The sequence below is a fragment of the Leptopilina heterotoma genome, unplaced genomic scaffold (assembly GCF_015476425.1).
Source record: "Leptopilina heterotoma isolate Lh14 unplaced genomic scaffold, ASM1547642v1 Lhet_272, whole genome shotgun sequence".
Classification (NCBI taxonomy): domain Eukaryota; kingdom Metazoa; phylum Arthropoda; class Insecta; order Hymenoptera; family Figitidae; genus Leptopilina; species Leptopilina heterotoma.
In genome coordinates this window covers 453,572-469,595 of record NW_025110982.1, presented here as the reverse complement: position 1 = coordinate 469,595, position 16,024 = coordinate 453,572, and the positions used below count along the sequence as shown (strand labels likewise).

Below are 16,024 nucleotides of genomic sequence, written 5' to 3'. Positions count from 1 at the left end.
AAATTCTAGGAAATTATGATTATTCCAAAATTCTTCAATTAAATACACTGTAAAAATAATTTTGGAGGAAGAATTTTGTTATTTATAAAGATATAATTGTAATTTTGAGGAGAATTTATTTTAAATTTTGAACATAATTGAACTTTTGTAAGAATTAATTGAATTTCTGTAATCATTCGTAATTTCTGAAAAGTTAAATTTTTTTAGTGTCTTTAATTAAATTTTTTTTATACATTCATTATTTTTAATAATTAACTAAATATATTAACAGATTTAACTAATTTCAAGAAAAATTTGAATTATTAACATTTTTAAAAATTCTAAATTTTTTAAAATTTCTAATTAAATTCATTAAAAATTGATATTTTATAAGATTTCAAATTAAAGCCTTTTGAAGTTCATTTATTGTTGAAAACTGTAAACTCAATTATTTTTCTTCATACCTCGGTCGAAAGTACGTACTTCCCTCTGCGATTTCACAGCAGAAAGTCAAACATTTCGACGCCTCCTGACGAGATAATATTATTTTAAACGTCAGTTCAGTATAAATCTATCTGAGAAACAAATGTTGTATAAAGTTAACTCACAAATGAATGCAAAACAATTCTAACTCCCCTTGCGGATGGGTGAACTACGAAATTACGACGAATTCGTCGTCACTTCGTCGTCACTTCGTATTTCGTTATAATATTTTACAAATTAGATGAAAACAGTTTAAAAAAACTATTGAAATGAATAAATGAATATCTTAGGATGAAATTAATCTATTTTTTAGGATAAATTAAAGTTAAATTATTGAGAAATTAATGTTTAAAGTAGGAAATGTCAGTTTTAGTGTAGGATGTATGTGTGTGTAAGATCGATATTAGAATAAACTGTTGATATGTCGCCGCGCGTTTTGCGCGACAGATGGCGTAAGTGACATTTGTCCATGGCTTTAAATTACATGGTTTATTACAGAAAAATAAAAAAAGGAAACATAATAAGAAAGATTATTAAGATTGAAAATTTTTATACAATAATAGAAATAAAAATTGCAGAATATTTTTTAGGAAGTTAATTTTATTTATTTTAAGGTTTTATTTAAAAAAATTAAGTGTTAGACTTTAAATAGTGGAAAAAAGTTCATTAAAAAAACTAAAAATGTTAGAAAAAGCTCTTATAATTAATAAATTAACTATTCTATAGTCGATTTATTCATTATTTAAGTTGAATTAAATCGTAAATTGTGCAATTATTAATGATAAATATGCGAACTGTGAGACCTGTCAATGTATTGGTAACATGCGTGATACTTGTAGCAGACTACGATTGACTACAATCATATTCTGAACGGCGGAACGAAAGAAACTGATTTGGATAAACGCGCGAAGTTTCAAAATGATGTGTAAATATAGTAAACATTGAAAAAAATTGCTTTCTTTGATTTAAGAGATATTACTAATAAATCATATCTTTTACTTTTAAAAAATGTTTTTTAAACAATGTGATCAAAAATTAGAAATTTAGCAAAACTTTTTGGATTATTAAAATAAATTAATTTATTTAAATAAATATTATTCATAGCTAAAAATCAGTATTTTACTTAGAAAAATAAATTTAAATAAAAATTTCTTAAACAATTTCATGTAAAAAATAAATAACATGAACAATTAATTTTGATTGAAAATTAATTATTAGGTATTATATTCAGTAGAATATAAAAAATAACTCCTCCTACTTTAAGAAAGCAATTTTTTTATTCGTTGGTTCAACAGTACAAAAAGGGAGTGAATATTTAATTTTTAAAAAGTTACAATTAGTCTTAATTCATTAAGAAAAAAAAGCTTCTGGCCAATAAAAATAAGCACCTCCTATTTTCAAACTGCAATTTTTTATTTGTTGGTTGAGTTAAACAAAATGGAGAAAAAATTAATATTTGAAAAATAAATCATATAATTCCAACCCCCCAAAAAAATGGATGATTTAGACCAATTAAAATAAAATTTAAACTCCTCCTTCTTATAGAAAAATATTTTTTATTTGTTGGTTCAATAGAACAAAATGGAGAAAATATTAAACTTTAAAAAAGATAAAATTTAGTCCCAACCCCCAAAAGATAAAATGGATGTTTAAGACCAATTAAATTAAAATTTAAACTCCTCCCTTTTAATAAAAACTATTTTTCATTCGTGGGTTCAAAAGAACGAAATGGAGAAAATATTAAAATTTAAAAAATATAAGTCTCAACCCCTCAAGAAAAAAAACTGCTATTAGCCAATAAGAAAATCAAACTCCTCCTAAATTTATATTCATTGGTTCAGTTAAACAAAATGGAGAAAAATTTATTATTTAAGAAATAAAACATATAATTCCAACCCCCAAAAAGAAAAATGGATGATTTAGACCAATTAAAATAAAATTTAAACTCCTCCTTCTTAAAGAAACCTTTTTTCTATTTGTTGGTTCAATAGAACAAAATAGAGAAAATATTAAACGTTAAAAAATATATAATTTATTCCCAACCCCCAAAAGATAAAATGGATGTTTAAGACCAATTAAATTAAAATTTAAACTCCTCCCTTTTAATAAAAACTATTTTTTATTCGTGGGTTCAAAAGAACGAAATAAAAATTTAGGAGGAGTTTGATTTTTTTATTGGCTAATAGCAGTTTTTTTTCTTGAGGGGTTGAGACTTATATTTTTTAAATTTTAATATTTTCTCCATTTCGTTCTTTTAAACCCACGAATGAAAAATAGTTTTTATTAAAAGGGAGGAGTTTAAATTTTAATTTAATTGGTCTTAAACATCCATTTTCTCTTTTGGGGGGTGGGACTAAATTTTATATTTTTTAAATATTAATATTTTCTCCATTTTGTTCTATTGAACCAGCAAATAGAAAAAAGGTTTCTTTAAGAAGGAGGAGTTTAAATTTTATTTTAATTGGTCTAGAACATCCATTTTTCTTTTGGGGGTTGGAATAGTATGTTTTAAATTTAAATATTTAATTTTTTCTCCATTTTGTTTAGCTCAACCAACAAATAGAAAAAAGGTTTCTTTAAGAAGGAGGAGTTTAAATTTTATTTTAATTGGTCTAAATCATCCATTTTTCTTTTTGGGGGTTGGAATTATATGTTTTATTTCTTAAATAATAAATTTTTCTCCTTTTTGTTTAACTGAACCAATGAATAAAAATTTAGGAGGAGTTTGATTTTTTTATTGGCTAATAGCAGTTTTTTTCGTGAGGGGTTGAGACTTATATTTTTTAAAGTTTAATATTTTCTCCATTTCGTTCTTTTGAACCCACGAATGAAAAATAGTTTTTATTAAAAGGGAGGAGTTTAAATTTTAATTTAATTGGTCTTAAACATCCATTTTATCTTTTGGGGGTTGGGACTAAATTTTATCTTTTTTAAAGTTTAATATTTTCTCTATTTTGTTCTATTGAACCAACAAATAAAAAATATTTTTCTATAAGAAGGAGGAGTTTAAATTTTATTTTAATTGGTCTAAATCATCCATTTTTTTGGGGGGTTGGAATTATATGATTTATTTTTCAAATATTAATTTTTTCTCCATTTTGTTTAACTTAACCAACAAATAAAAAATTGCAGTTTGAAAATAGGAGGTGCTTATTTTTATTGGCCAGAAGCTTTTTTTTCTTAATGAATTAAGACTAATTGTAACTTTTTAAAAATTAAATATTCACTCCCTTTTTGTACTGTTGAACCAACGAATAAAAAAATTGCTTTCTTAAAGTAGGAGGAGTTATTTTTTATATTCTACTGAATATAATACCTAATAATTAATTTTCAATCAAAATTAATTGTTCATGTTATTTATTTTTTACATGAAATTGTTTAAGAAATTTTTATTTAAATTTATTTTTCTAAGTAAAATACTGATTTTTAGCTATGAATAATATTTATTTAAATAAATTAATTTATTTTAATAATCCAAAAAGTTTTGCTAAATTTCTAATTTTTGATCACATTGTTTAAAAAACATTTTTTAAAAGTAAAAGATATGATTTATTAGTAATATCTCTTAAATCAAAGAAAGCAATTTTTTTCAATGTTTACTATATTTACACATCATTTTGAAACTTCGCGCGTTTATCCAAATCAGTTTCTTTCGTTCCGCCGTTCAGAATATGATTGTAGTCAATCGTAGTCTGCTACAAGTATCACGCATGTTACCAATACATTGACAGGTCTCACAGTTCGCATATTTATCATTAATAATTGCACAATTTACGATTTAATTCAACTTAAATAATGAATAAATCGACTATAGAATAGTTAATTTATTAATTATAAGAGCTTTTTCTAACATTTTTAGTTTTTTTAATGAACTTTTTTCCACTATTTAAAGTCTAACACTTAATTTTTTTAAATAAAACCTTAAAATAAATAAAATTAACTTCCTAAAAAATATTCTGCAATTTTTATTTCTATTATTGTATAAAAATTTTCAATCTTAATAATCTTTCTTATTATGTTTCCTTTTTTTATTTTTCTGTAATAAACCATGTAATTTAAAGCCATGGACAAATGTCACTTACGCCATCTGTCGCGCAAAACGCGCGGCGACATATCAACAGTTTATTCTAATATCGATCTTACACACACATACATCCTACACTAAAACTGACATTTCCTACTTTAAACATTAATTTCTCAATAATTTAACTTTAATTTATCCTAAAAAATAGATTAATTTCATCCTAAGATATTCATTTATTCATTTCAATAGTTTTTTTAAACTGTTTTCATCTAATTTGTAAAATATTATAACGAAATACGAAGTGACGACGAAGTGACGACGAATTCGTCGTAATTTCGTAGTTCACCCATCCGCAAGGGTCATTTTTCAATTCGAGATAATGCTATCTCAAAATCGAATGCAATAAAATGACAACTGAAGCTTGCGTTCAATATGATTCTCTTTCTAAATATTTTTAATACACATTCGTGACCAAAATTTTCATAATTGTTAATAATATTAAATATTATTAAATAAATTTTTCCTATTTAGTTTCAGAAAGAAGATTTTTGTCGTCTAATGATTATAATTTTTTTTTCAAAAATACTATCTTATTTATGTAATTATATAAAAAATTGTGTTATATTTAATTTACGTTTATGGTTGGGAATTACAAAATTTTAATTATGAATTTTAGTTAATTTTAAAATTATAATTATCAATTTTAATTTCAATTATAAAATTGTTAAGTTTTCTGCTTTTGAATTCTTTGTTACAAATTTCTCAAATCGCACTATTGATTCAAAATTACTTTTTTATCTTTATTATTGGTTAGAGAGAAACTTCATTGTATTGATTTTAATGACATATGAAAATAATTATATTTGACACAGACGTTATTTTCTATTTTATGAAGTAAATCAAACGATTTTGAATTTTAACTTCGTTTTTTTGGAAATATGTAACAATATCTAGCCAGGCAAAAAAAGATTAACTTTATAATGGATTCTCGAGAAAGTACTTTAAGTGGTATGTATTGCAAGTATGAGCTCAAATTGAATAGTTTCTTTTTTGCTGTGACGAATTATTGTTTAATAAATCCTTATAATTATATTTAAAATACTTTAAATTATTGCTTCCTCATATAGAGGAAGTATTGTAATACCAAAATTTTTCGAGTTGGATTTTTTAACATATCTTTATGTTATTTGACCTCAGGAGTTCAAAAATGACATTTTCTCAAATTTTTGTTTGAACATTTTTCTTGAACTATTAAACTATTATAACAATCTTGTAGGGTTGACCCGAGATTTAATCACTTTTACCATATTTATAAAAAGTTATTCATATATTTCTATTATTATTATTATTATCTCTATGAGGAAGCAAAGTGTTCATGAAATGAGTACCAAAATTATAACAAAAATCTATAACTTGGCAGCAGTTTTTTTATTAAGAAAATAAAAAATATTTAAATTTTTAATTTTAGTCTAAAGATGAAGTATCAAATTATAATTTAATTTTTATTGTTTCAAAAAATATCAGAAAATTCTTCAAATCAAATAACGTAGAATAACGATTATTGTCACAATTATGAATTAAAAGTTGATGTCAATTTATTCTTCGACATTATCTATTATTACAGATTTATCAGAAGAATTAATAAATTTTCTTGGTTTGGATTCAAAAAATTCTACTGTTTCAAAAGAAATAAGTTCGCTTGATGAAAATAATTCCGAAATAGTTGATGAGAGCAATTCTGTCTTGGAAAATATGGATTTTTCAAATGAAATTTCGGAAGTAGATGAAGAAGTTTATTTATCATCAGAAGATGAAAATCTTCCTTCTACATCTGAAGAGAATAATATTTGCTCCGATACAGCCAAGGATATTGCCGGGAATGCGTTACCTGTAGTTAAAAGAAAGAAGAGTTTTGATCAGCAAGACAAAATTTTAACTAGAAAAAGACTCTGCAATCCAGAAAATTGGGGAAAAAATGTTTTTAAAAAGTCTGTAAATCTTGGTCTCGAATATGTTTCACCATACACAAAAAAAACAGTTCCAAAACGCTCGATGCAAAGAACCTGCGGACCGGGATGTCGATTTAAATGCGAAACCAAAATTTCTGAAGAAACAAGACTGAAATTTTTTAATGATTATTGGAGAATTTCTGAACACTCAAAGAAATATGATTTCCTTCTGAGAAATGTAACTGAAAATCGAATTAATGATGATGATAATGTTAGTAAAAAGCAGTTCTCCAGGACATACAATATTGATGACCGAGGAAAGAAATTTATTGTATGTAGAACAATGTTTTTGAACACCTTAAATATTAGTATGCAAGTTGTAGAGTCGGCTTTTAAAAAAACTCGCAATGGAGATTCAGAGCTCATTGATGAAAGAGGAAGAGGAAAATCAGGACCGAAAGCTATTGACATTGAGAAAACGGAAAGCGTAATTAAGCATATTAATTCATTTCCCCGAGTGGAATCACATTACATAAGAAAGGACTCGAATCGTGAATATCTCGAAGAAACGTTAACTCTCAGCCGAATGTATGAGTTGTATGTCGAAAAAATGAAGGAAATCGGAAAGGTCGAAAAAAGTATTGCAACAAAACATTTTTACTATGACACATTTAACACGAAATTTAATATCAGTTTCCACAAGCCGAAAAAGGATCAGTGTGATGTCTGTGAGTGTTATAGAAATGCTTCCGAAGCTGAAAAAGAAAATTTAAATAGTAAATATGTAAGTCATATGAAAAATAAGGAGATGTCCAGAAAGCTGAAAGAAGAAGATAAAAATCAAACAAAAACGAATAAGAATAGTTGTATGGCATGCTTTGACTTTGAAAAAGTTCTCACAACACCAAGAACAGAGGCCAGCTCGCTCTATTACAAACGAAAACTTTCAGTTTTGAATTTTACCATTTTTGACACTGTTCGTCGTGAAGCTGTTTGTTATATATGGAGTGAAAACGAGGCGAAAAAAGGATCCAATGAAGTAGCAAGCTGTTTGCTTCACTACATCGAAAGAAAAGCTTCTACCGGCATTACTGATTTTTATTTCTGGTCCGACAACTGTGCTGGTCAAAATCGGAACAAGCATGTATTCGCGATGTATGTTTATGCCTCTGCGAAATTTAATGTGCAAATTAAGCACTCATTTTTGGAACCTGGACATACGCAAAATGAAGGAGACTCGGTACACTCGACAATAGAGAGACACGCGAAAAATAGAAAAATTTACTCACTAAATGAGTGGTGTGATATCATCAGAGAAGCAAAATTGACTAAACCCCATTATGAAGTAATTAAAGTAACACATGACATGATTCATAACTTTAAAGATTTATCTTCTCAAATGAATTGGTCAAAAACTTCAATGAACAAAAATAAAAAACAGACATCTAATATACCAATTTCAAAGATTAAGCAGGTTTCAGTCACCAAGGAAAATAAAAATCAATTATATTATAAAATTTCATTGGATATGGAGAATCAAACACTCGTCACTAAAAAAGAAAAGATTCATGTAAATGTGTCGAAGTATGTTCTAAAACATGCGTATGAAACTTGTCAAGGACTTCCTGCAGCTAAAATAAAGGACTTGAAAGCACTGTGTAAAAAGAACATTATCCCGCTAAAATATCATGCATATTATAATTCTTTCCAGGAAAAGAGTGCCAGTCTTTATGATGAAGATACTTGTAACGCAGAAGATTCCGATTGTTAGTTCTTCAGTACAAAAATGACTATTTTTATAATTGGAAATTTGATAAATTTATGTAATTTTCTCTTTCCTTTTATAATTGTTAAGTTTATACTTAAGAAACCATACAGTATTTATAATTGTTGTTTAATAATTCAAAAGTATTTATTATTAAATAAAAAAAGTTTTATCATTGAAAATAATATTTAATTAATTATAAAGTCTTGCATTTTTTATATTACAGTATTTAAAATTCCCCAATACGGGTTTAAAACAAAAAATACATTCATTCTCATACATAAATTAAAAAAATAAATAAAAATGTAAATAAATATTGTTTATTCACTTATATATTTCTTTTTGCTTTTTATTCTTAATCCCGTTCAGATTTAAATCATTAAATAAATAATTAGTAATTAAAAAAAATATAAAACAATAAACTGGACTTATCAAATTAAAAATAATAATTCCTTTTTACTTATACTGTCTTATTTTAATATGATTAAAACCGAAATTAAATACAAATTTAGCTTTCTTCAAAAGGAAGTGCTCTTATTGAAAATCATTTTATTTTATTTATACTGAAATTTTTTATCAAATTGTAAAATATAATAATTATGAAAATAGTTAGTATGTCTGCTCTGAGTAAATATTCTATTAAAATTTTTGATTGTATTAATTAATAAACAGTATTTACAAAAAGAATCCTATTGAACGCAAGCTTCAGTTGTCATTTTATTGCATTCGATTTTGAGATAGCATTATCTTGAATTGAAAAATGAATTAGAATTGTTTTGCATTCATTTGTGAGTTAACTTCATACAACATTTGTTTCTCAGATAGATTTATACTGAACTGACGTTTAAAATAATATTATCTCGTCAGGAGGCGTCGATTTGTGCTTTGGTTGATTTCATACCCACATCTATTACAGCGGGAGTAAAAAAATTCTCTGTCGGTAAAAACACCACTGTCGGTAAATAAGAAAACTTCGAGTTCAATGACAATTTAACGAGTAATTGTTATCGCAATATAAAAAGGGAAAAAAAATTATTAAGAAATCTCTGAAGATTGAAATGAACGAAATCTTCTGCTGATATAATTATTTTCAAAACTTATTTTAATAAACATTAAAAAGCAAAAATAAAATAATTAAACATTTTTTAATTTCTTTTTTAATACTTGCCAAAATGTTATAATAAAATTTTAATAATTTGCAGAAATAATGAAATTGTGTTCATTAGAACGTTCAGAATTTTAGAAACATAAAATTAATTTTGTACCACCAGAAAAATTCTTTTGAAAATATAATATTAACTTATCTTTTTCACATTTTTTTTCTTCGTGCCTGCCCCCGACCAGAAGCACTCGCTTCGCTCGTGCATCAAATGTCGGGCAGGCGAATATTGTTTGCAAGAGAGAGACAGAGAAAAAACCAGAGCTTCACGAGTGTCCGCTAGAGGCGTTGAAGCGAGGAGCAAAAGTAAAAAAAGATGGCCGGCTGTCAAATGAAACACGATTGCAATTTTCTTAAAAAATAAATTAGCGAGCGTACTTTCGACCGTATATAAAGAAAAATAGTATACATTACACGGGCAGAAATTCGAAAGCCTTAAACTACGCGATAATGCCCTCGGCTTCGCCTCGGGCATCATTTCGCGCAGTGCAGGAATTTCGAACTTTCTGCCCTTATAATGTAATATACTATTAAAAGTCAATTTATATTTATTTAATATATAAACGGGACATGCACTTTCTTACTATTGTTCTTATAAGAATAAATTAAATTACAATAATTATAATATTTTACCAACTAACATCTAGGCTGGCTCAATATTATTAAAGTTTAGCACTATTCTACATTACATTAATATTTAACATTTATATTTAAACATTAATATTTAAGTAAAATTATTCGTTAAATAATTTGTAAGTAATCGTTCCCGGTCAATTTCACGAAACCAATCTCCATGACCTTGCTTAACAACATCTACTAATATTGCTAACTTTGACCTTAAACAATCCTGAATTAAAATTTTCCTTTCTTTTTTCAATTCTTTGTTGTCCTTTGTAGCTGTGGATTTTTTGAAATCTAGATTATGTGAAATATGTAAAAGGCATTCCATGAATCGAATTCATCAATGTAGACTTGACAATCCAAATTGATTATATTCATCATGGACAATCAACTTTTTAAGTCCTTCCAAATCGTTCATCTGATTTGGAGAAGCTTTGCACACATTGCATGATGCAGACGATGACTGACCAGTTAAAACATTGCATGCTTTTCCGTTAATCATAGCGGAGTATAGTTTATGTGAAACAGTTATCACTTCGTTATAGGCTGTCACATACGTTGGTTGTAGGCGTAAAATCTCTTCCAAATAGAAACTATACATCTCATTAATTTTTTAACGCGACTCTTTCACAAATTGAAATTTTATAGGTCTACACAGTCTCACAGAATATGGGCTATTATTTTTCCATATTACCTCTTCATCAGATGACGTAATTAACAGGGGTACATATGATACCATCATTACTGAAGCATCACTGTTCAATAAATTATTTTTATCATTTGTCCACTTCTGCTTAAATTGTTGACTTGATGCACGATCAAAACCCCATTTACCATGTAGCACTATATCGCAACTATTTAAATATTTAATTTCTTCGGATGTCATCAATGATAAAAGTCGTTCTGCAGTATGGTCGAGTAAAGACTGTAATTGTATTTCAGCTCCATGATCATTGACAGTAATATTTTGAGGATAACCCAAGCAAAAATTTCTGTCAAATGCCAGTATTTACAACATGCGCAGTATTGCACCAGTACTGGCATGCCAGCAGTTGGCTTGACAGTACTGTTCAGTACTGGCTTCAATAAAATTTTTGTACCACGCCAGTACTGCCCTTTAAGACTGGTATGCCAGTACTGTGCCAGTTTTGCGAAAACAACACTGGCAAACCAGTACTACGCCAGTACTGTGCCAGTATTGTTAATACGGTAAACTGACAATAGTCAGTTAGGAACTAATTAATGGAAATTTATGCCGTAATTTATAGAAATTTTTGCAATAATACGTAAAGATATGTAAAGCAAAAAATTATCATTAAAATTTTGGATTTCAGTCATTCATGGAAATTTTGCGATAATTTATGCAAATTTATGAGGTAATCTATAGACATTTTGACGATAGATTATAAAACTATGTAAAATACAAACGAGAACTAAAAAATTAACATCGGTAATTTATGGTAATTTATGAAAATTTATAAACATTTTGACGATAAATTTTTAACTAAAAAATTTAACGTTGGTAATTTATGGAAATTTTTGCAGTAATTTATGGAAATTTATGCGATAACTTACAAACATTTTAACGATAGTTTATTAAAGTATGTAAAACACAAATTAGACCTAAAAAATTTAACGTCGGTAATTTATGGAAATTTATTAGGTAATTTACTAATTTGATTTTTTTGAATTTAGTTCAATCAAATAATAATTTAACTAATTTACACAGTTAAACGCTCTTTATTAATTGTAAGTGTAAAAGGTGTCGAAAATTAAAATTTATTGTCCTGTAGCTTCGATAGGGTAGTGGTTAGAGTGTTAGGCTAGAAGTCCGTAGGTCGTAGGTTCGATTCTTCGCATTGTCAAATTTTATTTCGTTATAGGTTTGCGTTTATTCTGCGTTGTAAAGAATAATTTGATTAAAAGTTAAAAGTTGGGGATTAATACATGTTTTCAAATATAAATTAATTTTTTTTATTATATTAATATTGAATTTAAATAAATTTTCCACTACATTGGAAAATAGATGGTCTGGTCTGATTCAGGCCAGTGCCAGAAAATTTTCTACATGGGTACTAAACCAGTACTGCGCCAGTAACATCAAACCAGTTCGAAAATACCTTTTTTTCGAATTAATATATTGATAAGTAAAATTAATCAAATTTAAAGTATGAATAGTGATTTTTAAAGGGTTTTTCACGAGCTATAAGCTGGTGTTGAAACAAAAGTTGTCTTCTTTTAATTTGACCTTGAAATTCAAGATCAAATTCATAATTTCAATATACACTACCGTCCACGAGTATCAGGACAATTACACACGACTCTGTGAAAAAATATGACATCACTTTTTCAATCATATCTCAAAAATATAAGGATATACAAAAAAAATTAAATACGGTTATAAAGCTGATTAAATTTTGCATAAAATAAGCTGTCTTTGAAGTCGTTTCGTTAACTATTTTTTGAGTTGTAGAGTGAAGAAGAAATAAAAAAATTATCAAATTTTCTCATTTTGGTCACTTGACTTCAACTTTTTCAAAAATCTAGAAAAATTTAGATAACATTTTTTTAAAAACACAGCAATCTTTGTTAGAATTTCTGCTTTAAAATAAGCCTTCGAAAATTAAAATATGTTAATCCGTCTTTGATATATCTTTAAAAATGTGAAGCCGTTTTGCAACCGATTGGTGTATTGAAATTCAACTATATGACGATTTGATTTTGGCTTCGCGTGGCTGCAAGTGGGAGAGAAAATAGGGACGAATTCATGCGGGGGCACGATGAACGTTCGAGTTTCTTTATATTCTTAGTAAAACATCATTATTTATTATTCCTCAGCATAAATCCGTCCCTGTTTTCTTTTTATTTTGTAATAAATTAATTAGGATTTACGTAAAATAAAATTCTTGTTGATATTACAATAATAAAAAATTATTAAGATAAACAAGAAATCATCTCCTTTTACATACAAAATGTAAAAATTAAATAAAAAATGTTCTCTAGAAAACGCCAAAAAATATAAGGCATAAATACAGACGCATAAAAATAATGTTGAATATTTTATTTAAACTGTCAATCGTTGCAGATAACTAGAGTACATATTTTTAACGTAGAATTGTATAAATCTTTGTTAAAAAAACACATACTTTTAAATTTCGAATTTTTTAAAAAATAATTTCCACCTCTTGAAAGAGCAGGAAAAATCCTACCGAAAATATATAGGTCAAAATTTTTGTTACTATATAACAAATATGAAAAAATATAAATATAACAAGTCGTGTGGGGTGTGTGCATACTTTTTATAAAACCAAAAATTTCAATTCCCTTCGGGGTAGTAAGGGAGTGCTAAGGGGCCAAGGAGGGGACGGATTCATTTTTGGTGGTCTTTTTTAGACGTCTATTCGACGTCTAAGAAGTTGAGAGGAGATCTAGGTCTAGATTTGGTCTCAAAATGTTAAATATAGATGTCAAAGTTGTTTGACTTCAAAGATATTTAATATTTGTCATTCAGACGTTTCGTATAATTTTACACACATTTTATAACATTCAATATTTTATAAATTTCTTCAAGTAAGCGAAATAAAGAAAATTGTTGGATTAGTATTGATTCCGCTATACTGACGTACTCGGTATATTGACATTGTTGGGAAGCAAGTAAATGTACGATATTGCGTCTAATGGTAACTTTTACGAATGTCTGAAATTTTTGCAGGAAATAATCTAATCGTGTACTAGTGTCAGTCTAACAGACATATTTGCAATTACTTAGATATCGAATATATTGCCTAAATTGTCTATTGTACCTCTCATTTATTGATGCTGCGCACCAACAAGAATTAAGTTGTCTATTCGAAGTCCTAGATAGCGAATAGACATCTACTTAGCATCTAAGGTGTCGAATAGACCACTCGTCTTTTGCGAATGTGCACCTGAATTCTGCGCGGTAGACGTCTTGTGGCTTCCCATTTCGACGTCTATATAGATCTCGATTTAGATTCCACATAAATAGATGTTTTAGACGTCGATTAGATCTTTCATTTCTGACTGGGGGAGGGACGAAGTTTGTTTTGGTGGTCTTTTTCTGTTTTAGCAACCCAAAAATATAGGAATTACCCTACTCGACTTATTTTGAAAACTAAAATGCCAACCTCCTCACTCCCGTGAGGAGGCATAAGGGGGTGGTAGCGGGAGAATGGGCAATTACAAATTTTTTATAGTCATATTCGGTTTCAGCGACCCCAAAAATGTAGGGATATAGGGGTCTGTCCTCACAGGTCTCCTCAGAGGTGGGCAGGTTATTCTAAAATGTAACGCTGCAAACTTGGTGGGGAGTTGATCTAAATGAATTCCAGATTCCAAATTTTCAAACCGATAAATCGTACTTGATTCTCTTTTCGAATTATCTCTTATACAGACAGTCGGAAACTTGAAAAATTTATTATCTTAATGTGGAAGCTTTGATTCAGAAGACTGATGATTTTTCGTTACTAAAATTTTTTTACACAAAGTTTTTACAGATAATTATGGTTCCGAATTGTCTCTTCTTTAAGAAACTTTTTGATTTTTTGAATTTGGAGACGTCTGTCACATGTTAAAGTGCTACATATATGAATATATATATATAATTTCAGAAGCCTGCAAAAAAATAAAAATTTCCGTTGTCTGAGATCGAGAAGTCATTTACCGAAGCTTTTGGTGCGCTAAATCCGAATTAACATTTAACAAAAACCTCCCATCACGTCAAGATTTTGAGAAAATTGGGGGTAAAATACCCAAAAATCATTTCTTAGTAGTTTTTGAAAATTTCTACTAGGTAAATCCGACGTGCTAGAGACTTGTCATATGAGTTAAATTAAAGCTTAAACCCTCTGCTTTTCGAAAATATAGCGATATTGCCAACAACAAACTAAATTAACTGTCAAAATTGATTTTTCAACAGTTGTCCTGCATACAAATTGACCTAAATACAACTATTTTAAAAAATAATTGGATTCGCTAAGAATTTGTTGCTCAAGGGTTTTCGGGATCGCTGATTACGAATATGACGTTAGATTTTTAAAACTCAAAATGTTGGATCCAATATGGCGATCGACTATTAAAAATCGATTCAATTTGCCTGAAACTCGTTACTCGCGGGATTTCGGGGTCGCTGATTAGGAATTTGTCCACAGATTTTTTTATTTTGACATCATATTCGCAATCAGCGACCCCGAAACCCCTGAGTAACAAATTTTAAACCAATCCAATCATTTTTTAAAACAGTTGTATTTACAAAAACTAAAAAGTGATTTTTGGGACTTATAGGGGAGAGTGGGGCAAGACGGGGTACCGGCCCTATTTCACAAACGAATTAACCAATCGCGATTATATTTTACATAATACTGCACCGAGACGATAGTTTTTTGTTTACAAAACCTAAAAGCCATGAGAACAAATCTTTTACCTGTTTTACTAAAAAAACTGTTTTCGGCGATTTTCTTGTGAATTTTTCACTTTTTTTAGGAGGTGTTTAGTCAAGATGGGGAGATTTGCAATTTTTTTCATATTATTAATTTTATGATTTTTTAAGAAACAGATAACCTTTGTTCTCCTTTATTACTAAAGACTGATTCCCAAAGATGGTTATTAAATAAAATAATAAAATAGGTATTCGAAAATTTTTGTTTTTTTGCGCTTTAAACCTTAAGTACCCCGTCTTACCCACTCTCCCCTATCCCCACTTTTCTCAAAATCATAAACATAATTATTTATAAAATCTTGGTCTAAAAAATTTTTAATAACGAAAAATCAGCAGTCTTCTGAATCAAAGCTCCCACATTAAGATAATACATTTTTAAGTTTCTGAATATCTGTAAAAAAGATGATTCGAAAAGAGGATCAGGTACGATTTATCGGTTTAAAAATTTGGAATCTGGAAGTCATTTAGAACAACTCCCCACCAAGTTTGTAGCGTTACATTTTAGAATAATCTGCCCACCTCTGAGGAGACCTGTGTCCTCCATGTGTAACATAATAATTAAGTTAGTTTATAACTTAGTGAAAGT

At 28.0% G+C, this 16,024-nt stretch overlaps 1 protein-coding gene across 1 annotated transcript in view; it reads left to right on the top strand.

Annotated features, from left to right (window-relative positions):
- The window catches only part of LOC122503881 (SET domain-containing protein SmydA-8), a 182,786-nt gene that overhangs the window by 153,031 nt on the left and 13,731 nt on the right, over positions 1-16,024 (top strand). The gene's annotated exons all lie outside the window — the stretch shown is intronic.